We start from the raw sequence: 26,377 nt of genomic DNA on the forward strand, positions 1-26,377 counted from the left end.
GAAGTTATACACCAGGAAAAAGAAGAACTAAGAGGAGTAATATATGTAATGAATTAATAAGAGAGGCTGAAAAAGATTTGCACTCACTAGTTCAAAGCTTATATATACATAAATAGAGGTAAAAAAGTTAAGATTGTAGCTTAAATATTTGATGTCATTCAATAGTTTGTACTAACTTGTATAAAAGTCCGTTCTCGCTAACTTCGAAAATCTCCCACATGGGACATTGGTTTTGGTCATTGCACCTTGTGGTTCCGTATTGGGTCAGCGATATATAAGGGGTCGTTTGGTTGCTGGTTTGGAGGTGATCGAGTTATATAGATATTAAATCTAGCGTAAGTAATACCACATTTGGTAGTTGGTTAGGAGGTAAGTTATTATGTATAAAATTAACGGAAAAGGCTCAAATATGCCATCCAACTAGGAGATAAGTTATTCATGTATAAAATTAATACTCATCAATAGTTTGACTCATTTATACTATCGTGACTTTGGTTTGCACGTGGCCTCCAATTTAGAATTAAACCTGCATCCAACTAATACAATCATAATCTAGTATAAGTTATGAGAGATATGGCACGATGTATTATTTTATGAAGGATTGAATGTGGAATAACTTATACATGAACTAAACCAAACAATAACTAATATCAGCATAAAATAATATATAGATTCCCTCATAACTAATCTCTATATTACTAATTATTTTATGAAGGATTAAAGGTGGAATAACTTATACATGAATAACTAAACCCTGAATAACTAATACCAGCATAAAATAATATATAGATTCCCTCATAACTAATCTATATATTACTAAACAACCCCTAAATGTTGTAAACACAAGAGGGATGAATTATGTCTCTTTTCATATTTCATCGATTACTGAATTTAGTCGATTTAATCAACTAATTAAGTTTGCCAGTATCTATGCAGAAAGTATTCGTGTTTTTCATATTAACGAGTATAGAGCATAATAATTAGTGAAGTGCAAAATATAATATGAGACACGATATTTTTATCTTGATTATATTCGACAAGCCTACGTCTAGCCCCTTAACTTCCAAGGATTTGATTTGTTCACTTATTGTTTTATTTCTATCACAATCAACAAGAAGTTTTTAGTGGTCACACCAAACTACTTACGTTTTTACAATATGATTTTAACATGTTCACCACCAACCTATGCTTTTAAAACTCTTACCACAAATGTTTATACAATTATTTTCATTCGCTCACCGACAACGGAAACGTTACGTACCTAATATATATATGTCTCAAAGTCGAAATAAACGGAAAATAGGACATTTACACCCCTATTTTGTCTGCTTTACAATATACATGTTTTTTCCACAAGAAATAATATAAATATGTTATTTCGTGTGATGAAATTACTTATGATCGGTTGCTGAAGCCTGAGAGAATGCAACTTAAAGCTATTTTCTCACTCTTTTTAATGCAAACTCCATTTATACTCAAAATCATCTCATAGTTTAATTTTGAAGTATAACAAGAAATAATATAAATATGTTCGCTATCGGATCCAAGATATGAACCCATAATGAAAAGGTAAAACAAATACTTAATATATTCGCAAAGCTCACTTCTCGAGCTCAATTAAATTATTTGTTTTTAAGATTGGAAGTTTTGACGGTGAAAGTACCTAAATCAAGGGCTCAATCTAAAAGAAAAGAGAACCTAGCTAAATAATCTAGTGGAGTTATAGTTTTTGTTTCGTGATCTTTTCGTAGGGATACTTGGACATATGTACATTCCAAGAAAACAGTTGTCAATGTTCATAACCCAATAAAATTTGAGAAAATTATACTGTATGTTAATTGGGGCAACAATACTATCAAAATTGACCCATTTTTTTAATTCTTACAAAAAATGACCCAAACTTTTCTCTCTCTCACTCTCTCTTTCTCTCTGCCTTCTTATATGTTTGTATATGTTGGTATAAGTGTTTGTATATGTGTGTGTATGTTTGTATATGTCTGTATATTTTGGGTTATTTTTTGTAATGTAAGTTTTGGGCTATTTTTTTGCAATGTAAGTGATCAAATTGTATATTTCTTAAATTTTCCCATAAAATTTTACATCTAGAATAGCCAATATATGTTTATATTGAATTTAATGAAGCCAAATCTATTTTAATGTTAATTTTTTTAACTTCTACCCCGAACTACCATGGAACCCTCTTCATTTTTATTTTTATTTTCATTTTTAGAATTTGTATAATATGATACATTTCTTTTTTAGAGCCCGTTTGGATTAGCTGAAAAAAAGTGGCTTTTAAGCATAAGTGCTTAAATTACTTTTTAAGTGTTGAAAGTTATTTTATAAATAAGCAGTTACGTGTTTGGATAAAAGTGTTGAAGCTGAAAATAAGTTGTTGATGTGTTTGGTACACAAGTGTTGTTAAGCACTTTTTTTAGTAGTGAGGGTAATATTGGAATTAGAAGAAAATATAATGGATAAAAGAGTAAAATCGTTGGTCAAATCAAAATGGCTTTTAAGCCGAAGAAAAAGTTGGGGTTTCCCAACTTCTTGTTTTTAGCTTATTTTAAGCACTTTTAAACTTATTTTAAGCACTTTTCTACTTTGCCAAACACCAAAAAAAGTTAAAAATGACTTATAAGCTGGTATAAGCCAATCCAAATGGGCTCTTAAAATGAATTGTCACCTATGATCATTGATGGACAAAAATTACAGATTTGAGTTTGGCATTCCAAACTTTTTACATGATCATTGAGAAGTACCTAAACTAGAAAGTTAGCTTCTCTACTTAACACCAAAAAATAACAATAGATACCTAAGAAATCTATCATATGGCTATGGTGATCAGTCCATTTAAGGAGGATCATAAACCAGAAAAAAACAGGTTTGACTGACTTGATTCTAAAACTAGGCAGATTCCATTTGTCCACATTTATCAATCCTCTAGTGGATCTGGGAAGCACAGAGAAGGAGTTGAACCATTGGATTCCATTAGCACTGTAGCTGTAGAATGCTAACTTATCAGCAGGCTTGTTAGCATCTCTGATCCATTATCTTCAACTAGTTTCTACATTTGATGAATCTCATTAGTAATCTTCCATGGTGGTTTCCAGTCTCCGTTGATGTACTTGGTCAGTAACAAAGAGTCAGTTTCCCCCATGCTAGTTTGAGGCCATTGCTAGCACACCACTTCAGACCATACAAATTAAAAAAAGTTGCTGCTTCTGCCATAATATGATACATAATAGTGTATATACACTTTTATACATTATTATACGTTTCATATACATGCTTATATATTATATATACATTGTATATGCAGTGTATGAATTATGTATATGTTTTGTATAATCATGAATAACTATGTATAATATGATGTAAATAGTGTCTATACACTTTTATACATTATTATACATTTCATATGCACCCTTATGTATATGTTTTGTAAACTCATGAATAACAGTGTATAACTATGTATATAAAATGATTCACATTGGTATACATGAAATTAAAGGTGAATCAAGTGATATTCATCAATTTCTCAATTGTTTGAATCGGTTCGAACCAATTTCAATCATCACCCATCTATTTCCTAAAATAGATCTCCAGATCTAAAATAATTGGTAAATGATTTCGTGAAATTGAAAAGGTTTTCCCGTTCTACAAAAATATTCAATTAATTGGAGTCCTTTTATAGTTATTAGCCGAAATTTAAAAGTAAAAAAGAAGAAGTTGTTAGTAACTACAAATATGAATTAACAATCATCTGTCGAAAAGAAACAGAGATGAAGGCCCCAATATCTAAGATGTCTTCCAATATAAAGAAAATAACTCCAATTAGATACAAGATTTAAACGCTAGCTACTAATTTCGACCAGTAACAGTCAAAAACTTAAGAGAGATTTGGTCTTGTGGTGAGAGAGAAGAAGGAGAGACGAGAAAGAGAGAGACGAAGGAGAGAAAGTGGTTGAAAAGATATTAGGGTTGATGATATGTACGAAGTGGGCAAAACCAGGTAATGAAACAACAATTGGGCCAAAAATGGTTAACTAGATGCCCAAACAACATTGGGGGCGTAATTTTCTCCTTTTCAGATGCAAATTAACGGGTCAAGCTGGGGAAGACTTTTCAAGGCCTCGGACTAATGAATCGAGTCACGCCGGGTCACTTGCACTTTTGCCCCTATTTTTTGCTGGTCTTTAATTTTTCCCTTCAAATGGGCTGGCCTTTAATTTTTGCCCTTCAAAATCGAACTTATGCCTAGAGGGGGCATAAGTTCTTTAAGGTCGCTGGCATAACTTGTGGATATTATGATGTTTTATGCCCATCTAGGCATAAGTTCGATTTTGAAGGGCAAAAATTAAAGACCAGCCAATTTGAAGGGCAAAAATTAAAGACCAGTCCATTTGAAGGGCAAACGTGCAATTACTTCAGTGGCACCAGACCACCTTTAAGTGAACTTGGCCTAGATCGGTCTTATCGAATTTTGTATTAACCTAGCCAATTTGAAGGGCAAAAATTAAAGACCAGTCCATTTGAAGGGCAAACGTGCAATTACTTTAGTGGCGCCAGACCACCTTTAAGTGGACTTGGCCTAGATCGGTCTTATCGAATTTTGTATTAACCTAGGCCCAGGCCTCCTTGTTATGTGGGCCAAGGGATCCAATTAATAGGCCCATCAATGAGCCAATCAACTTTTTTCGTAATTACTAATTTAAATAAAAAATATTTTACTAAAAAAATGTTGGAATATTGCACTTGATCTTGGAATTTGGACAAATATTTGAAAAAATCTCAAAGACAATATGACAACTCACATTTCTTAGTCATGATGACACTAGCCATCCCAAGTCAAGTGAAACAAGATCGAAATATATTCATCAACTCAAATTAATTAAGTGGAAGTAAACCATTAAAGTCTAATATCGTGAATTGTAACACCTCGTATCATCGAGCTAAGGTTTGACTCGTAAGATGAATATATAATAGAATCATGATGGAAAATGTGGGAAGTGTTTTGAAACCAATAAAAGGTATAGGAAGAGTCTTAGGACAAAGTAAAGGTGGAAGCTACTCTACGAACCATGTTTTCTAGTGAGTTTGCACAAGGCCTTTTATTTTAAACAAGTATAAGCCCCTTATTCGTTGGGAATTTGGCAAAATGTCCTTAAACAAAGTTGTAGCCTTTTGAAATACCTTTCCATCCATATAAGGATCAGGTCAAACAGATCTCTATGCAAGAAGTTGTGCCCATTTTACTGGACACAATGCAGTCTGCAAGACCTGCACGACCAAGCTTCAGGTGTGCGACCGCACACTGGAGGCAGCTTTACTGCCTTTGATGCATGTTCACTGCATGGTTGGGCCTGCTAGCTACACAGCCGTGCACGGGGAAGAGTCATTTTAAAAGCCTAGGTCGTACCCCACACCCCAAATGCAAAAACTTGCTCTCGAAAGGGAAAATCTCAAGAACCCAACTTCCTCCAAGGTCCCTCCATCATGCAATGTAAGATTTGGCCATAGAATATTGATGAATTGTTCATCTTAACACAAATTAATACCTGCTACTCATGCAATCCATAGATTTTCAAGAAAACCCTTCTCAAGGGTTCAAGTGAAGGAATTGGAGTTCTTCATCAACAGTTTGGATTTTTCTTTGGGTTCAAAGATAATACGGTATGTAGGGCTTCTATCCACGTGTGAGAACATCATTGTTCTTCTCAACGCCTCGATTCTTCCACATTTTCCCGAAATTGCCGTAGTTTATGAAAATACTAAACCATGTTATAACTAGATTATGATTCCGTTGTTTATGTTCATGATATATCATTTTGAATGTCATGAACCCTGTATGTAATCCATGTATACTCATTCTTCGATTTCCATGGGTTCTATATATAAACTATGAACTATGTTATAAACTCATATAATTCCATATACATGAAAACTTTACTATACATGTCAAAACTATGATACAAGATACATTATGAAAATCATGGGCTTCTAAGCCACCTATATTCATGCTCATGTTTTGGGAGTAGCACAAATTACTGAGAAGGTTTAATACCTGAAACTACGTATGCCAACAGTAGGATAAGGATCGTTCTGCCCAGTTAGGACGATTCCTTCATGTTACCCTTTTATGGGATTTTTATTGATGGATCAATTCATGTCATGTTCATGTCTCATACACCGGCAAGGTACGAGAGGGCTCAGCTGGTCGGGTTAGAGGCCAGACACCACGTGGTCACATGGTGGATTTCATGTCGGTTTACTAATGCTCCCCCCCCCCCCCCCACACACACATATATATATATAAAATGATTTACTCATATTGTCGTACTCATATCAGATTATGTTCATGTTCAACTCCAGTTTACAGTTTCAGTTTCAGCCCTTATTATTTCATGTGCTCATGTTTATTCATTCAGTTGCTTTACATGCGAGTACCATTCCAGAGTACTCACGTCCCTTTTATCGGGGGTCTGGATTTCATGATGCAGGTACTGATTTACAGGATGACAAGACTGCTCGCTAGGATTATCTCATATCAAATATTGGTGAGCCCCTTCATTTGGGGTGTTATCTTTAATTTATGTTCATGCCATGTTAGGCAGTAGAGGTATGCCGGAGGCCTTGTCCCGGTTACTAGTTCGGCGTACATTCATGTTTAGAGGTTTCATAGACTGGTCTAGCATGTCATGTTAGATGTTTAGTTGTCGTATAGCCTATGTTGGCTACATACTTATTATGTTTCAAATTATTTCCGCACTAATGATGTAAGACAGTATTTACATTATTTATTATTTAATATTAAATTACATACTTCGTTTAGATTTTCATGTCTTAAGTCATTTTCCACGACAATAAATGTCCCATGTTGATTTAGCAAGCCATATGGTTTGATCGGTCACATAAAGTCAGGCAGCGAGTGTCGTGTTACGTCCAGGCCTGACATGAATATCACAAATAGAAGAAAAGTCAAAAAACAATGCAGATGTGAAACTTGGATTCTACACCCAAGAGCTAGTGACGCTTCTCATGAGCAAAATTAAGAATAAAGATACAATTGTCTGAAATAGGGACACATTTTGACAAAAGAAGTAAAATAACTAATTAGGAATGACACAGTGGCCAATGTAGACAAGAAAACGGCTCACCACTAAAGCTAGATGTCGGCAGGAAATTCACTCACAGGCTCTGCTAATGCTAAGATCCGAACCTGTAATAAAATGCGTAGAAGTGCAGTATGAGTACGCCAAAATCACTGCTAAAAACATAAAGAACACCGAGGTTCAAAACCGATGAACTCCATTGATAGGTAATAGGGAAAACCAAGAAAAAACTGACGGACTTGACAATGTCATAAAATAGTTGTTCGGAAGAAAAAAATACAACTGACTCTATGTGTTTAAACCGAGGGACACCATCTATAACACCTTTTACTTTCGAGCAAAGATTTGACTAGTAAGATAATGATATAGTGGAACCAAGATGGGAGGTGTAGGAAGTGTTTTGAAACCTAATCAAGTCATAAGAAGAGTCTTAGGATAAAGCAAAGTCAGAAGCTACTCTACGAAACATGTTTTCAAGTGAGTTTGCACAAGGCCTCACTTCAAGCTTGAATAACCCCTTCATTAGATGGGAATTTGGGAAACCTTCCTCAATAAAAGTTATAGGCCTTTGAAATACCTTTTCATCCATGTATTGTGGAGATCAAATAGACATATGTACAAAACGTTATGACTGTTTTACTGAAGGATCACAAAGCAGTCCGCTGAACAAGTGTCTGCGACGCAGAACACGAAATGCAATGCAGATGGCCATGTGCGACACATTTCCCAATGCATTAGGGACAAATTTTCCCTCCCAAAGTTTCCAAAATTCTATTTCGAAAGTGCGTTAGCATCTGCGACCGCAAAAGGCCATCTGCGGCGCAGATCCCAACGCGGACGCACCCAAGGTTCATTAAATTCACATTTCTTCGAATTTTTATTCCATTTTTTAGTTCTCCAAGCCCTATCACGACTTTTCTCTCCTCTACTCTATTCATCCTCCCACATCAAGATAAGTTTATCCTATGTACTTATAAGTAAATCTAACACATAAACATGGATTCTTAACAAGATTCTACACTACAATCTTAGGGTTTTCAAGTTTTCAAGGTTTCAAGTTTAGATTCTCGGAGTTCTTCTTCAAAAGTTCAAGCTTTTACTTCAAGTTTTGGAGCAACTAATGTAGCGCTTCTATCCACGTGTGGGAACATCATTGTTCTTCCCCAAGCCACATTTAATCAATGAAAGCACGACTTCTCCTCAGAGTTAGAAAATTATGTCTCAGTTTATGATAACCCCTAGATACATGTCAATATTTATATGTTATTATGCTCAATCATGTTTCCATTAATTGTATTCATGAATATCATTTCAATTACCATGAGTCTATTCGTAATCCACGAATACTCATGTTTTCAATTCCAAGTGTTTCAAATACAGGTCATGAATCAATATTATTCCGTTCTACAGATTTTACATGTTTTCATGTCTCATACAAGTTATATTATATATCTATATACATGTTAGATTAGACATACAAATCATGTTTACAAGTCATGTTTAAAAGTCATGTTTACAAATCATGTTTACAAGTCATGCTTACAAGTCATGTTATACAAACCATGGGCTCAGATGCCACCTATATTCATGTTCATATTTTTTGAGTAGCATAGGTTTAACGAGAAGGAGAAGACCACCTGAAACTACATATGCCAACGTAGGGTAAGGATCGCCTCGCCCAGTTAGGATGATACATTCAGACTATTGATTGGATCATTTCATGTCATGTTCATGTCACATACCTCAGCAAGGTATGAGATTACTCTGCTGGTCGGGCTTGGTACCATACTCCACATACTCATATGGTAATTTCATATTGTTGGTTATACTAAGGCTCTCCCATATATATATATATATATATATATATATATATATATGTTTCACTTATGTTATATTATATTCATGTTCATGCTCAGCTTGCAGTTACAGTTTCAGTTCCCAATTACTTCATGTATCCTTGTGATTGATTTGGGCTGCCCATTCCCTGAGCACCCCACTTATAGTTCTTTCATTCAGTTGCTTCATACAAGTACAATTGAAATGTACTTACGTCCCTTTTGCCCAAGGCATGCATTTTATGATACAGGCATTGACTTACAGGACGACGGATCTGCTCGCTAAGATTTCTCGTATCAGCTATTGGTGAGCCCCATTTACTTCGGCGAATTGCCTTTACTTTCGGCAATTATGTCATGTTAAACGGTCAGGTACGCTGGGCCCTTTTCCCAGTACCAGTTCAATATTTCAGACTCATGTCAGTGGTTTCATAGACTAGTCAGTGTGTCATGTTCAGTATTCAGCTATGTTTAGCCTTGTAGGCTACACTATCATGTTTTTACTCGTGTTTTAAAAGTATTTTCAGTATTATTATGATATCACATGCTTCATTCAGACTTTTAATGTTTTTAACTTATATTCTGCATCAGTACATGTCCCATGTTAATTGAGCAAGCCATTTGGTTTGCTCGGTCACGTGCAAAGAAGGCACCGAGTGCTGTGTTACGCCTAGGCCATAGTTCAGGGCGTGACAAAGCTTGGTATCAGAGCACTAGGTTCAAGTGTCTTGGGAGTCTATGAAACCGTGTCTAGTGGAGTTTCCTTAATATGTTTGTGCCGGCCACACATATAAATGGTTAACTACCGTGACATTCAAGATTGGCTCACTTATTTCATACTCTAGATCGTGCAATTAGAGCTATTCCTTCAGGAATTTTTCTAATTTGCAACATTCTCTTTCTATCGAATTACATACTATCGAATGTAAAATCAATGGGCAAAAAATCCCAGGTCCAAGTGAGGATGATTACCATTGGGGTAAAATTGTGAAGTGTCTGATAGTAACGGATGGGACTTGAGATGATATTGAAAGTTGAACAAAATGCATGTCACCCGAGAAGGGGCACTTGTATCATGGATGTGAAAGTCGAATAATAACGATGTACTTAAGTAAGGAGAATGAGAAATTGCAAGAAGAGGAAGATAGAGAAATTAGCAAAAAATCTAAGTCTACCGGAAACGTTAGCCATGGTGGATCTCGGAGAGGTGGAGGCAGATAGTTTTTTGACATGAGGTCATCAGGACCCACTCCATCTGCAGCCAGTGCACTCCCTGAGGTCCTGATTTGATCAGAAAAGTTAGTTCAGCCTTAAATAGAGTTCAAAGCACCAGACTCTCAGTCACAGGCCAGTGTTGGCCACAAAGGTTTTCATAATCCTATGTGAAACAAGTGTGATAGGAGACACCAAGGGGTGTATAGTTCGGGCATGGGTGTGTGTTTTGGGTATGGCAAGCAGGGTCACTTTATGACAGACTACCCATCAGTGAAACAATGTACCAGGGGTAATGTGGCTCAGTCCACAAATTTTGCTGCTCTTCATAACCCTCAAGCCCAAGCAGGGCGTGTTGCAGCTAAGTGTGGTGATACAGGCCTCTGTCAGAACCGTTTGTATGCTTTAGCAAGTCGTCAGGACCCAGAGACATCCCCAGATGTCGCCATAGGTGTGATGATGATAAATATAATGTAAGACCCCACGGGGCAGCATGTTATTAATTTAGCCGTAGCGGGCATGAGTTGATCACTATGATTTTGAATAGAATAGAGCCCAAGGGTAAATCACCTATGATTCGAGAATGTCTCGATTTTTCAAAGATGTATATTTTGTCGTACAACCCATGCACATGACTAAGAAGAGATTGTGTACAACATGAGAACCAAGAGCAGACGATTTGTTCGAGTTTATTCAGATCAGAACTAGAAAGTACTACGTTAGTAAGTTACTACATGAAGTAGATATTACTGTGAGATAAGAAGATGTAACGGTTCCCTCTTAGGTTATGTGATTAAGTGGTGCCCCAGATATGTATAGTTTGACATGATTATAAAGTGTATAGAAAGTTCGGAGTTAGATATTCCAATTTCTCTTAAGAGAGATGGAATTTCCCTAAGTGTGACCCATGTCTGTAGTTCAGAAAAGATAGTACGCGATCGCAGAATAGGGTCGGATGATGAGGGAAGTTAGAAATAACCTTATGCTTCACGTTAGGTATTCATAGCAGAGCCAGAGAACATGATGCTAGCAGGTGGTTAGTAGAAGAATAGTAATTAAGTATTGAGTAGATATAATGAATTAGCAATTTCAACAGAGCTAGTAGAGGTACGATTGGATTTCCTTATTCAGGTTAACACTAGTAAGTGGGTACCAGTTTGAATACACCGAATGCATGTTAAAACTCAACGAGTTTAAGTTAAACTTGTAATATAGTAACAGTGGAAGAAGAAAATCAGCTAAGCAGTAAGATACCAAACTGCAGAAGAATAGTTTCTAAGAGTTATCAAAAATAGGTCTACCTAAGATTGTCAGTTGGAGCAGAGATAAGTCTCTAAGACAGAATACGCCAGTTATGAAAATGTTAACACCCCGTCTATGTTACTAATTCAATTTTTTCTAGTGTGGAAGATTGCTCAGAGGTGAGTCAAAGGATGAGTCGTCAATTACGTAAAGTGCAAAGGATTGCAGAAGATAAGGAAAGTTTGTCAGATCCCAACGAGAGAGAAGGATCCGGAAATGTAAGACCTTAACCTTTGGTCTAAATAAGAGATGTGAAATCGTTAGTAAGTCCAGTTGAATATTTGAAAACCCGAAGCGTTAGCATGAATATGAAGAACCTCAGTTGAGTAATGAGGGCGTAATGAGATAGTCTCCATAAGGAATGTTCCTCTCATGTATAATAAACACAAAGTGAGTATAATGGGCATCGAACAATTTGTGTCAAGATCAGTTATGTTGATTCAGCAATCATCAAAAAGGTATAAGATCATGACAAGTTATGTGTTACAAGGATAGTGTCATTGCACGATACTCTAATCTTCAGGGTGTTGGTCAAAGATTTAACGCGCATCTATATTATGAACATTTTTCAGGAAGTGTCTCAGAAAGAAATCAAGTATGGGGAGTTTAGCTCATGTTGAATCAGATAAGAGAATCATGGGGAGAGAAGTTCATCATTTAGCAAACCTAGGAGTTCAACTTTTGGACCCCAAAAATGGTAGAGTTTTTGTATAAAATAGAGTCGAATCCTCTTTAGTAACTGAGTAAAAGAGGAAAACAGTTTCATGATCCCTATCTATTGCAGCTAAAGCGGGACTCAGAGGTATAAATCCATGGCTTTAGAACAAGGGGGAGATGATAGTACTCTAAGGTACCAAGGGGAAATTATGCATCCCAGAGGTAGATTGAAGCAAAGAGAGGATTATGGTAGAGGCACACAGTTTCAGATATTCTACCTACCTAAGCTCCACGAAAATGTATCATGACCTTAAAGAGGTTTATTGGTGGAATGACATGGAGAAAAATGTAGCCGATTTCGTGGCTAAGTGTTAAAATTAGCAGCTAGTGGAACTCGATTCAACATAAGATTATGCTGAGTTATCTATTCAGGAAAGTTCCAGATTCCATGGGAAACCAAAGAGGACATGAAGTCCAAATATCTGCACTTATTGATGGACAAGCAGAAAATGTCTAAGGTAACCACCTCAAGTGTTCATATATCGTGTCAGTTCAGTGTTAAGACCCCATCTTCATTCAAAGATTCAGATATCTTGTTGTAACATTCATGTTTTCGGCATTCAAATCTCATGTTATGATATGCACACATGTTAATTCAGCACTCATGTATCCATGTCAGCCAATATCTATGTATTTACGTCAATACAGTATTCATGTTCCATTTCATGCTCCTCACGTCCACGTAATCATGTCACATTCATGCTCATGTTCCAAAGACTCATGTAATTCGTGCCCACAAATCCTTCTCCAAATTTCATGTATAGTATTCATTCAGTTCAATATCCATGTGTTCATATCAGACCGGTATTTATGATAGTTAGTATTCATGTATTCATGCCAGTTAAGTGTTCATATTAGTCAGGATCATGTTTCAGTTACCCTATTATGTCATGTCATACGTATTATGATGCCCTGTGAAGCTTGTGTTGTACTCTGGTTAACTGGAACGTGTTTGAGAAATGTTGGGAAAGCCCTATCTACAAAAGAAACTTTGCCAAAATTTCTGTAAAGTTCTTGAGTTAGTCCCAGTTCTAGCCACGACCATCATTCGAGGACGAATTATCCCAAGGGGGAGATAATGTAACACCCCATACTTTCAGGCTAAGGCTTGACTCGTAAGATGATGATATAATGGAACCAACATGGGAGGTGTAGGAAGTGTTTTGAAACCAAATCAAGTCATAAGAAGAGTCTTAGGACAAAGCAAAGTCAGAAACTACTCTACGGAGCATGTTTTCAAGTGAATTTGCACAAGGCCTCACTTCAAGATAAAATAACATCTTTATTAATTGGTAATTTGGGAAACCTTCCATATTAAAAGTTATAGGACTTTGAAATACCTTTCAATCCATATATTGTGGTGGTCAAACAGACATGTGTAAAAAAGGTTATGGCTGTTTTACTGAAGGGTCGCAGAGCAGTCCGCCGGGCAAGCGTGTGCGACGCAGAACGTGAAATGCTATGTAAATGGTCATCTGTGATGCATTTGGGCCAAATTTTCCATCCTGAAGTTTTCAACATTCTGTTCCGAAACGCGGACGCACCGAGGTTCATTAAAATTGCATTTTTCCAAATTTTTATTCCATTTTTCAGTTCTCGAGTGGGGGAACTATCTATATACATGACAAAATATAGCTCGACACATGGCATGACCAGAAGGGAACACGCAGCAGTTGAAGCTGAAACGCTTCTTAGTCGTTTCACTTAGTCCGAATGAGAGACCTCAGTTAAACTCGGAGTAAACCTACCAAGACAATTGTCTGGGGTCACTAATGAAAGGTTAACGTTGTGTGACTGGTCCAGATTCAAAGCAAACATTACGATTTAGAATTAAAGCAGCATTTATTGTCTATTATTACTCATAATTAGAATTTAATCACGGCTTAGTGCTGATGTATTTGTACTATAAAAGAAGCCTAAAGGCCTCTTAAGAAGGGGGCATCATCATCGAATAACAATTACTGACACACATTCTTACTATTCATTCTTTTGCAGTTAGCTAACTTTATCATTCTTTTGTACAAGGCTAATATTTATTCTGCAAGGCCAGAGCATATAATTGTTCCACTGGAGGAAAACCCAACAAAGGATTCTCTCCAAGGATCAACAAAGCCCAGGCTTAATTATTTTATAATTGCTTTTATAATTCTTTATTGATTTACTCGTTTGGTTTCTCTAGTTGTTATTGGCCTTTTTATTCACTGTTTATAACAAATCAAATCGCATGTCCTTTAAACCACAAACGAATTTAACTGTACTCTTTTTAGGGTAAACATCCTCCAACACTGCCTAAATGCTTTTAATCAACCAAGAAAGCCCTTCAACACCACCAAATAAACAATACATCATCTGCTTAAAAGCATCCAACAATCCTACTAATTGAACATCCTCAATTTGAAATTTAATACCACTAAGCATACATGTCGAACAAAGCATCTTTACCCGCTCTTTTATATAGTAGAAATATATTGAGCCTGATAATTTTCTTATTTTTTGATATATCAACAACACATATTATATTTGAATATGTGCAACGTCGATAATTGTTGCAAATACTTTATAGCTAAAAGTTTCTACTGTCTTTAAGAAACTGTAATTTTCTTCTTTTTACGGTTGCATACATATCAAGAAGATTTTATCGAATTAATTATGCATTTTGTAGATGTTGCACATAAATTCAATCTTCACTTGTCTTCCCATGGTGTCTAGTTAGATCGGTGTCAATTTCATAGTGTGCATCTGCAAAAGAAATAATAGCTATTTGTGATATAGATACTTAGTAATTATTAGCATCAAAAATTTAATTGATGATATATCTTAGTTGCATGTAATTGCCTATTCAAAATTATGATTCCACTAAAAAAAAAAAATATGATTCCTCTCAGATGTCAATTTGGCAAAAGACACCTAGTGAAATATTACAGAATACATTACGACCTATTAAAGAAGAAAAGGATAAGAAAGTATAAGACCATTTTCATATGTTTCTATGTTGAATCAATTAATCGCCATTTTTCCTTTCAGGAATTATACGCAATGATCTTGAAAATTGGTGATCTTAAATTTTTATTCCCGCTTGTTTCATGGGCAAACATTTAAGGTCAAAAGTCAAAAGTGTTTCCCGTGAAGCAAAACTTGTTAAACTTAAAGTATTTTCTGTAAATGGAGCAAGTGTACGTGGTTAAAAGCTCAAGATCACCCACCTTCAGAGCCATTTCTGATTCCCTTTAGTGTCAAATTAACAAATCCAAAAGGAAACAAAGGTGGACAAAACACAAGAGGCTAACAAGAACAAGTGAGTAGATTTCTACATTAATACAACTTGTTGAAAGTTTAGGAGAATGATATAGGATATAAGTCCCACAAAATAAATGAAAGTAGGCCAAATGTTCCCCAGTTTAGCTATACACCAAGCAATGAAGTTTTGAAGAGAAAGGAAATAGTAAGATGATTTGACATAAAGACCAAAAGATGAAGATTGAAGTGACTTCATTGTGCACTTTAGGGTCGTTTGGTAGTTGATTAGAGTTATGCAAACATTAGTAATGCAGCGATTAGTTATGTGAAAATTTATGTATTATATTATGCGAGATTAGTTACGCAGGGTTGTTATGTTATTCATGTAGTTACGCAGGGTTGTTATGTTATTCATGTACTCCCTCCGTTTATTTTTACTTGTCCACTATGGACTTTGCACACTTCTTAAGAAATAATATATAAAGTACATATTTTACCATGATATTCATATTAATTGATGTATAATTGCATTAGATTTGAAAAATAATTTAGAATGAGTAATTAATGCTAAGTTAAAACAGGAAAAATAAATTATTTTTCTCTTGATATGCGAAAGTGGACAAGTAAAAGTGAAAATGTATTTATGGAATAGTAGACAAGTAAAAGTAAACGGAGGGAGTACTATTCATTATTCTATTTTCTATCCTGCCTAAAACAATATATAGATTCCTTCATAATTTATACTCCCTCTGTTTCAATTTATGTGAACCTATTTCCTTTTTAGTCCGTGCCAAAATGAATGACCTCTTTCCTAATTTGGAAAAAAATTCACTTTATGAAATGATTTACAACCACATAAATATTCAAGACTTATTTTGAACCACAAGTTTCAAAAGTCTTCACTCTTTCTTAAATGTCGTGCCCAGTCAAATGGGTTCACATAAATTGAAACGGAGAGAGTATATGTATTAGTTATGCAGATTTCTAAATTACAAACCAAACACCGTATTAGGTGTGTTGAATTTTATACATAGGAATAGAATGCTACCTGACATGGTATTACTTATGCAGACTAAATACCTGCATAACTTAGCTCCTAACAACCTACCAAACTAAGTAAATGAGGGAAAGTTAAAAGCTTCCGTTTTAACAATGTGTGCATTGTGCAACAAATTCTGAAACCAAGTACCTCACTCAACTGCTCTAATATCAGATTTCTACACTTAAAATATGTCTGCTCCCATTGTGCAGTTTGCATTCAAACTGAAGATACTTTCATCATTTTCTGTGTTATTTTGGGAGGGGTAGAAACTTACTAAACTGAAGTAGGCGTTTGGTCATAGAAACCAAATATATTTTTGCAAAGGAGAGGAGAGCAATTTATTTGGAATTATGAAGATAAAGTTGGATAAAACAGGTTATAAGCTATTTTTCAAATTCGAAATTCAACCTCAAGTTGAATTTGAAATTTTCATGACCAAACACAGATTTTCAAATAGAATGAAAAATTATTCTAGAAAAAAGTGAATAATTTTATGGCCAAACGGTCCTAAACTTTATATCAAATCAAGTTTCGTATACACACACACAAATGCTAATTGATGTGTATTTTCAGTTTAAATTTTAACTGATAAGGTTAAATTAATTATTTGATTTGATGTTAATTCTGGGTGCCGATAAGTTTTTACTGGAGGCAAAGTGTTGTTGTAATTTGTTAAGTCTAGGCATTATTGTTAACATCAAATTCTATACAACAACTTCAATCAAAGTGGAACTATAGACAGGGGCGGATCCACCCTTTGGGGTGGGGGTGGCATGGCACCCCCTAGGTTAATAAATTTTTTATATACTTATGTTGTAATTTGCTTAAATTAGGTTAAATGTTTGATCCTGCCACCCCCAGTCGTAAATTAGACAAAGGTGCCATGGCTGGTAGACATAAGTTTGAATCTATCTTGAACATTTTTTGACTCCCGTTTTTCTTTGTGCTTTTTTACTTCCTTTGTACCAGTAATTCCCTTTTCGGCTCTCCCAATTTTCTATTTATATTTTTATTGTTTATATTGCCTTTCGTCTTTTCTATTATTTTATCTGTGATCTATAGTGAGAACACACAAATAGAAACTTCAAAATCCCTTAAATTAAGCATTTCTCTTAATCTCAAATCTGTAAGTATTTAAATCGAAAAACTTAGGTCTCAATGGAAATTTTGGATTGAGATCAATTTTATTTATCAATTTTATTTCATTTTATTTTATAATTTCTTTTGTTTATTACTCCCTCCGTCCATGTTTACGTGTCTATATTTGACTTGGGACACTCTTAATAAGTAATAAATAAAATGAGAAATGAATTGGGTACTTAATAATAAGGGTAAAATAGGTATAAAATGGTAAATTATATCTTGGTTTGTCAAACTATATAACTAACAAGTAAAAGTGGACATATATTTTTAGTATAATGGACAAATAAAGATGGACGGAGGGAGTGTATTATAAAAATTTATGCTATTCTATAATAGTTAAATTCAATTTAAATCACTTTACTACTTAAATTGTGATGGAAATTTCATAAGCACTGCTTAGAAAAAACATGAAATTTATGATTTATTTTTTAGAACTTGTAGTTTATCTAATTCTACATTTACTTATGGGGTGTATTTCCTATTGAAGAGTTTTTCTATTGTTTTTCTTATTTTGATTGGTTTAATTCCCTTATTGAAGATGCTATTTTACTTGTGCAAATTCATTTTTTAATATACATAAGAGATGCAAGTACCTTGGTGCAAATGTTGATTTTACTTCTATTGTTAATGGGTGTTAATGAGTGTGATTCATTGTTTAAGATGCTAATTATGTTCGTTTCTTGATTTTTGAGATGTAATTTTCATATTTGCAAATAAAATAAAAAGCCTATTAAGTTGACCCGAATAAACTAAAAAGAGATGGACCCGACCCAAATACACGTTCCTAACAAGATGTACATTGAAGAAAATTGTGGCACCCTCCACCTTCAAATCCTAAATCCGCCTCTGCTTACAGTACTCCTATATTAAAAGTGAAACGGTGAGTTATTAAATAAAGTTCATATAATTTGTAGTATAAGTCAATAGGTAGATGAAATATTATTTTCAATTAAGTGTAGTTAGAATTATAGAAAAGTAAATTTTTTTGTAAAAGGACAAAATGATCAATCACCTTTTGAAGAATATTTTGAGAAATACTTTTAACTTAGTGTGTTGCCGTGTTTAGTACAATATGATATAGATACGAAAAATGACTTTTCACGGCCATCTCAAGAAATGAAGTTCCTTCACGTGGAAGAGATCACTCCCAAAGTAACATAAAGCTAAAATTACCTTAAAGTAACTCTTGATACTAAAAACTTAATTTGAAGGGGTTTCAATTGACCAAAATACATAACCACTAAAGCTTACAATCTAGTTGTACAATTGAGAGAGTCTCTCACAATACATTAGGTAAATAATTTAATTCTCCTTATTCATCTTTTTCCTTCTTCTTTCCTGATCTCAATGTAATAGAAAAATAAATCAAAAGAGAAAAGATAAAATGACATACAATTTGATAATCAAAGTTTCTTATGATGCGGGAAAGCATAGAATTAGCTTCAATTGAATACGTTCAACCTTAAACACAGACGGTAAGCCAACGTTGAACCCTTCAAATTGAATGCTTCAACTTGATCAGTGAAGAAGGTGAAGGTTGGGCGAGAGACTAGTCCAAGAGGGATTTCAAACTTTGAGGCTCAACCAAATTTGGATTTCCCTGCCACCATACTTGTGCAAAGTGATGGAAAGCCTTTTCAGTGGGATGATAAGAGTCAAATATGACATGTTCCTTCACATTTTTGCACAACTCATAAGCCTCTGCCACTCCACAAATACCAAATCCTCTGTATGGACCAAATCCGCAGCATGCTGACTTTGCTTCTGCGAAACCTTTACATAATAAAAAGAAGTATCATTATTATCTCCACCCACTTTAATTTACCTTAACCATAAGGTTGTAATTACAAAAGAGTTTAACTTCCATGCTATAAGTGTACACATTTTTGGACCGCTCTAAAACATAATAGCCGGTAATGTATATGTTTTGTATATTATGTATAATATACATACAATATACATATAATATACATAATCAATGTATTGGTCATTGTATATTTTGGCCAGCGCCTGCAATTAATTTTGGCCGACGGGCCAAAAGTTGGAAAAGGCGAAAATGCCTACGTCTTATCATGTTATTTGGAAGATAACTATATGTCACCATCCATAAATTGAGTACTAATTAGTCCGGAAACATAAGATAGTGTACCTGCTATATCAGGTTAAAATTTTCTAATATGGTTAGAAATTTTAGACGGCCAGTGTACATAATATTAAATTCATTATCAAAAATATGTTGTGTTACGTGCTAAATTCTAAAGGAACGCACCATATGTTGAAGGGTTCTCAAAGAGTTCATTAAGAGCATCAAACATATTGAAATATGAGCACTCGAACCCCCTTAATTGCTTCTTGAATTGTTTGAATTTTTGCAAAAGAGCTAAATTGTGCTTCTTTACTATGGAGTTGAGTTCATCCAAGCAATCACCATGATGACCTTCCCTTAAGAAAAGCAAGACCCCTAAATCTTGGTAAACAGCCTAAGGGCAACAGATTTTGGATGCCAAATTTTCTCCCTCCTAACTTGTATATTTCCTGGTTAAAAAAAAAAAAAAAAAAAAAAAGAACAACACAACAAATTATCTCTCTATAGACATGTTTAATTAAGGGTTAATACATAGTAACACCTTAAACTTATCAGTAAATTTCATTTATGGCCCCTTGCAATTGAACACATAAACACATGATATAGTGTTCCTATTAGACACTTTGGTTCAAATTTTGGAAATTTTTTGTTGCGCGTGGTCTCAGATGCTCATTACATAGATAAGTTAACTACATAAAATAGGTCATCTCTTTTGACACACATCAGCGTCAATTGAACGTAACATGCCTGCGGTTTTACAGGTTATATTGAGACAAATACGTACTCTCAAATACGTATAGTTAAAGCAGATGACATATTTTAAATGGTTAACTTATTTACGTAATGAGCATTTGAGAACACACATAAAAATGTTTTTTAAAATTTGAACCGAAAGTGCCTAGTAGGAACACTTTATCATGTATCCAGGTGCTCAATTGAGCAAGCCGTAATTTGTGTATCTAAATGAAATTTACTGACAAATTTAAGCGGTTACTAATGTATTAAGCCTTTAATTAGTGTACAAAAAACCTTGTGTTTTGTTACCATAGTGACATTGACGAAGTTATCCATCACCATATTCATATATTCCTGCTCTGTTGTATAAGCTAAACAAGACATGTCGGAAGGCATATCTGGAATGTCGAAAAGACGCAGATAATCGTTGTTGGCTACGCTGAACAAGTAGATTGCATTGGACAACAATGCCTCTGAATCTTTTTTCCCTAGTTGTGCTTTCAACTTTTCTGTCAGAGTCTTAAAATTGCCAAATTGTGTGTTTAGGCTGATCACCTGTAAGTACAAAACAAGTTAGGTTTCATGTTATAAGTTATAACTAACAATATAAACGGACATTTATACCATAAGGTTAACTAATGTCTATGATAAACATTAATGGCTGATCCGATAAAAATTGTAACTAAAGTACCATAACAAATTGAGCTATCCGCGTAAACATTCTCTATTAGGAGTATTTTTTATATAATTTTTAAATATGAAATTTTTATTACAAAAAAAAATTAAAATATTCATGTCCAAATTCATGGTCAAAATTAATAAGTTTGACTCTCGAAATTAGGAGCCACATAGATGAGACAGAGGAACTAATTTTAATTGGTGAGTGGTGATTGGAGTTAACAAGAGTAGTAAGCCAATGAAGAAATAAAATTTATCTGCAATAAATTTTGAATATTGTTAGACGTTCTGAAATTTGTGCTCTTTTAATATTTCCAATTGCATCAACTATACTTCCACCGTTTAATTTGTTTGTCTTACTTTGACTTAACAAGAATTTCATAAAGTAAAAAAAAAATTCAAATCTTATAATCTTAAACTAAAGGTATGTATCATGTACCAACCTTTCCACTGTAGGTTTCATCTAGACAACCAGCACCACCAGAGGCAAAGTTCACTCCATAAAAGGAACGGTTGTGAAGAGCTTGGTAATATGATGGAATCATTGGCAAATTTGCAAATTCCGCTAATAGTGGGAAAAAGTTTATACTCACATTATATAAAATTAAAATTAAAATTAAATTGAAAAACAAAAACAGAAAATAATAAAGCGATTGCAATAAAATCAGAGTGTCAAGGTACTGAGGGTGTGTTTGGTATGGAGGAAATTATCTTTCTAGTATTCTCATATCTGGTTAGTAAAAATTTCAAAAAAAGTTTTTTTCTAAAACAAGTTCCTTAAAAATGAGGAAAGAACTTCTCTAGTGGAACTAGGGAAACAAAGTTCAGCAAGTGATATTCCGTACTAATTTTCTCATTTTCACCTACAATACACCCAGTGGCATAGCTACATAAATGAAAAAGTGGCCAGTTGAACACCCTTCATCGAAAAATTATACTATATATCTATATAGAAAAACTACGTATATAAGTCAAATATTATTTTATATATATATACTGACACCCTGCCTCACTCCCACCCCTCATAGCTCCCATCCCCACCACCCCCACACCTTACCACACACCCTTTACTCCCATAGCATTTTGCCTAAATTATACCCCTATACAAATCCTTTAGGACAATACTTTATGTTTACGTTCAAACACAACAATATAAGTAAGAAAATAATTTATCTTTCAGGAAAATATATTTTCGTACCAAACACAACCCTTACCAATAAAATCAGGGATGAGGCGCCCGTCAGAAAATCTGCCAGTAGGATGCTCAAAATATGATTCTCCATATGGCTTGAAATTTGCTCGGTAAGCGTTGATATTCTCTAAGTAATTATTGTTTCCAGGATCAAACATGGAGTCTCCAAAGACAAAGAAATTAGTTGTGCGTTTGTTCTGCACATGATGGTTGTCAAAACAACCAATTGGGAAATTAAAGCAAGCTAGGAAAATTAAAATGCATAGGTGAAAGCTTAGATTTCTCATGGGAGGGATAAGGTAGAGCAAGATAAAATTTGAAAATTATTAGTTGTTCTGACTTCTGAATACACCAATGAATGGAATTTTATAATGCCACCTCGTTGACTTTCTTTTTTAGACTTTTTTTATTTAAGGCATGTTTGATGGACAGGAAGTACTTTTCATGAAAATATTTTTCTGAAAAAAATTAATTCTGATATATTTAACTATTAAAAAATGTTTTTCACATTTTTTAGCAAAAGGGGAAAGTGATTCCCTTACTATCTTACTTATGGAAACTGATTTCCCTTATTTATGGGCGGAGGTTATTTTCTTCCAATTATTTTAACTTTTAATTTTTTAAATATTTCATCCAACTAAAATTTAGATATTATTACTAATTTTTAGAACTCAAATATTTAATTAAAACACTCTAATTTGATAATATTATTAATATTTAAGATATATATATGTTTGAAAAATATTTTTCACTCACCCATCAAGCATTAGAAATACTTTTCAAGAAAAATATTTTCATGAAAGATAAATTTTGTTACCCCAAAAGCACTCTCACTATAAATAAATGGGTAATTTGCGGAGGTTAAAAGTTACAATTCGCTTAGGTTTTAGCCTCCTTTAGCAAATAGCAGAGGGTAAAACCCCCGCGAAATGCAACTTTCAACCTTCGCAAATTACTCTTTTTTTGTAGTGTCTATTATATTATAGAACATGGGTAACACATAGCAAAATAATATTACTGTATTTTATTATTATAAAATTTATGTGATCTTGGCATCAAGTGCAAGACTTTTCACAGGTGGGGCTACAAAATGTTTTGCTTGTGGACCAGAACGTGAAATATAAAACACATAATGATTAAATGTAAGGTGGCCACAAGTTTTTGGGGAAAATTTAATTGTGCCCCACCTGATTTTAATAAAGCTCTAATAAAGGAGCATGCCTTATGTGGATAAATCAAGAATATAACAAAAATCTTCCGGCTCACAATCTTATGACATTGCCAAGATATCTTCCCCTTTGCGATATGACATTTATTTAATAGGAATGATAACTACTTCAAGAAAGGAGGACAGAGACACCTTACCAAAATGATTGTCTTATCAAAGGCTCAAAGGTATCGAGTGTTACCTTTTGACCAATTGCAAAAAGAGAGAGGCAATTAAGCAAATTTGCTACATAAAATGGAACTGCCAGACAAGCTCGGATATAAACTCAGTATTGATGGGGCTTGCATAAACAACCAGAAAAAAGGAGTAGTAATAAGAGACGATAATGGAAAATGTATTGTAGGGTTCAACAAAAGAATCCCCTATGCTACAACTGTTCAAACAAAAATTATGGTACTAAAGATTGACCTAGAAATTGCACTAGAAAAAAGCGTGTCACCAGCCACTACAAATCGTAAAGGATTGTAAAGAGGTTATTAATATGCTAACTGGTGCTAATGATCTTAAACTGCAATCTTACTGATGATTGCATGTGGTTGATTACTAGAATGTACAAAATAAAGCACATCTTTAGAGAAGGGACCGAATTTGCAGATAGACTAACAAAATATGGAAGTAATCTTAATGTTTTTAAAAGCTAATGTTTTACATGTACCCTGTACTTTTGTTATGTTTGCTTTTGAAAATGATTGTTTAGGTACAATATTGTATCCTAGGCAAGTTAATCTCTGTAATATAAACGTTCTAGTATAGATAAAATTTCTTAGTCTTTTCAACCCCAAAAAAAAAAAAAAAACAGGTGGGGCTAAACCTAACTAATAGATGAGGAAAAAATCAGCCGCTTGGAGCTTTTCTCTCCTTCCTAGAGAGAGAGAGAGCTTCGTTTCAACCATTAATGGCGGCTCCCGCCACTGGACAGCCTCCACAAGAGGTTGTCCAGCCTCCATTACCAACTACACAACCTATTAAACCATTAGATTATACTAAAATTCTACAACCAGCCACGTTGAATGCAAACAGTGAAGCATCAGCGTCCAAAGTCGAAATTCCCATAAAGAAAGTAGTCTACGTGCACGGAGAACCCATAGTGCAATATACCATGGAGGAGATCGGGCACATGATAATCCAAAGAGGATCTTGAGTTTGCCGTCATTGAAAGTTTAGTTATGGTCAGTCCGACTTGAATTTTCTACGTAATGCAATTCCAACTCGAACGTGAACTTAAAGGGTAATGCTACGATTGGATTTCTTTGTAATAGGTATGTGTTGATTAGATGCAGCCTCTTTGATGATTATGTTAATCTTCTATCTAAACCTGCGTATTGGATAAAAGATAAGCAATGGCTTTATCCCATGAGAACTTTGAAATGGGACCCATGGTTTTCACCCGATGAGGAAACAAGTATTGCAATTGCATGGATATCTTTCCCCACTTTAGCACCAAACTTTTTTGGCCAATCTCAACTTTTTTCAATGGCTTCGGCTGTAGGAAGACCATTAACATTAGATTTGGCTACAAAGAATAAGACGAGACCTAGTTGTGCTCGTGTGAAAGTGGAAGTCGACTTGTTGAAGAAACATCCAAAGAGAGTAGCCATACAAGCTGTGCGAAACTGGAGAAACAAGGATTAAGTGGGTAAACATTCAATATGATTATTTACCTAAGTATTGTAAAGAGTGTTGCTTACAAGGTCATGATGAAGAGGGTTGTTGGAAGTTAAATCCTACTCTACTGCCTAAGGATGTTCTGGTGAGGAGGACATCGAGGAAGAGGATGTGATTGAGGAACAACAAGCTATAGTAACTGTAGACAAGGGGAAGCAAGTGGCAGTAAACAAAGATCAAATCGTGGTACAAAATGTTATCAAGGGACATAAAAATTGGCAGGGGAATAATCAGAGAAGAAATTATAACAAAGGAAGAAGAGATGTTATTAAGATTCTACAAAGTGGTAAGGTTATTGGCAATACTAATGATATATACAAGTGGCAGCCAAACAATGGCAAGAATAATGGGAAGAATCAAGGCAATGGTAATAAACGGCTTCGCACAAAACCAAACTCGTGAATAAGGTTGGTACTTTCCACGGTACCATGCAAACTCAAATAAGTTTGGTAGCTTTGGGTGATGGCAATGAAGTGCAAGGAAGAGGTGTTGAGGTTGATCAAGATGGAGGCAGACAAGAAGAGAATGTTACAGGTCCTAAAGCTAATACTGATGTGGTGTTGCATGCTACTGAGGGAAATCAACAGCATGTGAATGACAAAGATGAAGCAGGTTGATAATGCTGTGAAATTAGGTGGGGATGCAGTAGGTACAAAGGTGGGAAAAGTGCCGAGTGTTGCTGCTGTAAGGAATGCACTTGCAAATGCAATGCCTGCTTTGTTCGTTAAATAAAGTCAGTAGCTCCTGCTTTGTCGAGGTAGTTATGGTGGATAAGAATGATGTGCCTCTTCGTAATGATCTAATGCAACATGTGATCGGTGGATAAGAACTCGCAGTTAGCTTACTCAAGTGTTGGAGTCCATTCACCGAGTCCCAAGCCGAATGAAGATGTTGTTAGGGACTTAGTGAGGTAGTAGATGATCGTGGCGTGGCTGTTATTTCACAACAAATTGTCCCAAGTGCTTTACCGCAAGGGAGAAAGGCGCGTAAACTATTAAATGTCAATGCCAATATCTTCACTCCTAAGTCGACTGGGAATATTAAAGAATGGGTAGAGGGTGTAACTATCAATTTTGCTACTGTTTTGGTTCCTTCCTCTCAACCTGTTGAAGAATTGGTGACACTTAACCAAGCTTGTATTGATGTTCGCTCCCCTACTTTTGCTACCGATTCTTGTGGTGAGAGGAAGA

General features: G+C 34.8%; 1 pseudogene; it reads right to left on the reverse strand.

Moving 5' to 3' along the window:
- Nucleotides 1-18,796: 18,796 nt before the first annotated feature.
- LOC132059749 (GDSL lipase-like) lies at nt 18,797-22,727 on the reverse strand (annotated as a pseudogene).
- Between the last annotated feature and the right edge of the window lie 3,650 nt (nt 22,728-26,377).

This window comes from Lycium ferocissimum, chromosome 6 (assembly GCF_029784015.1).
Source record: "Lycium ferocissimum isolate CSIRO_LF1 chromosome 6, AGI_CSIRO_Lferr_CH_V1, whole genome shotgun sequence".
Classification (NCBI taxonomy): Eukaryota; Viridiplantae; Streptophyta; class Magnoliopsida; order Solanales; family Solanaceae; genus Lycium; species Lycium ferocissimum.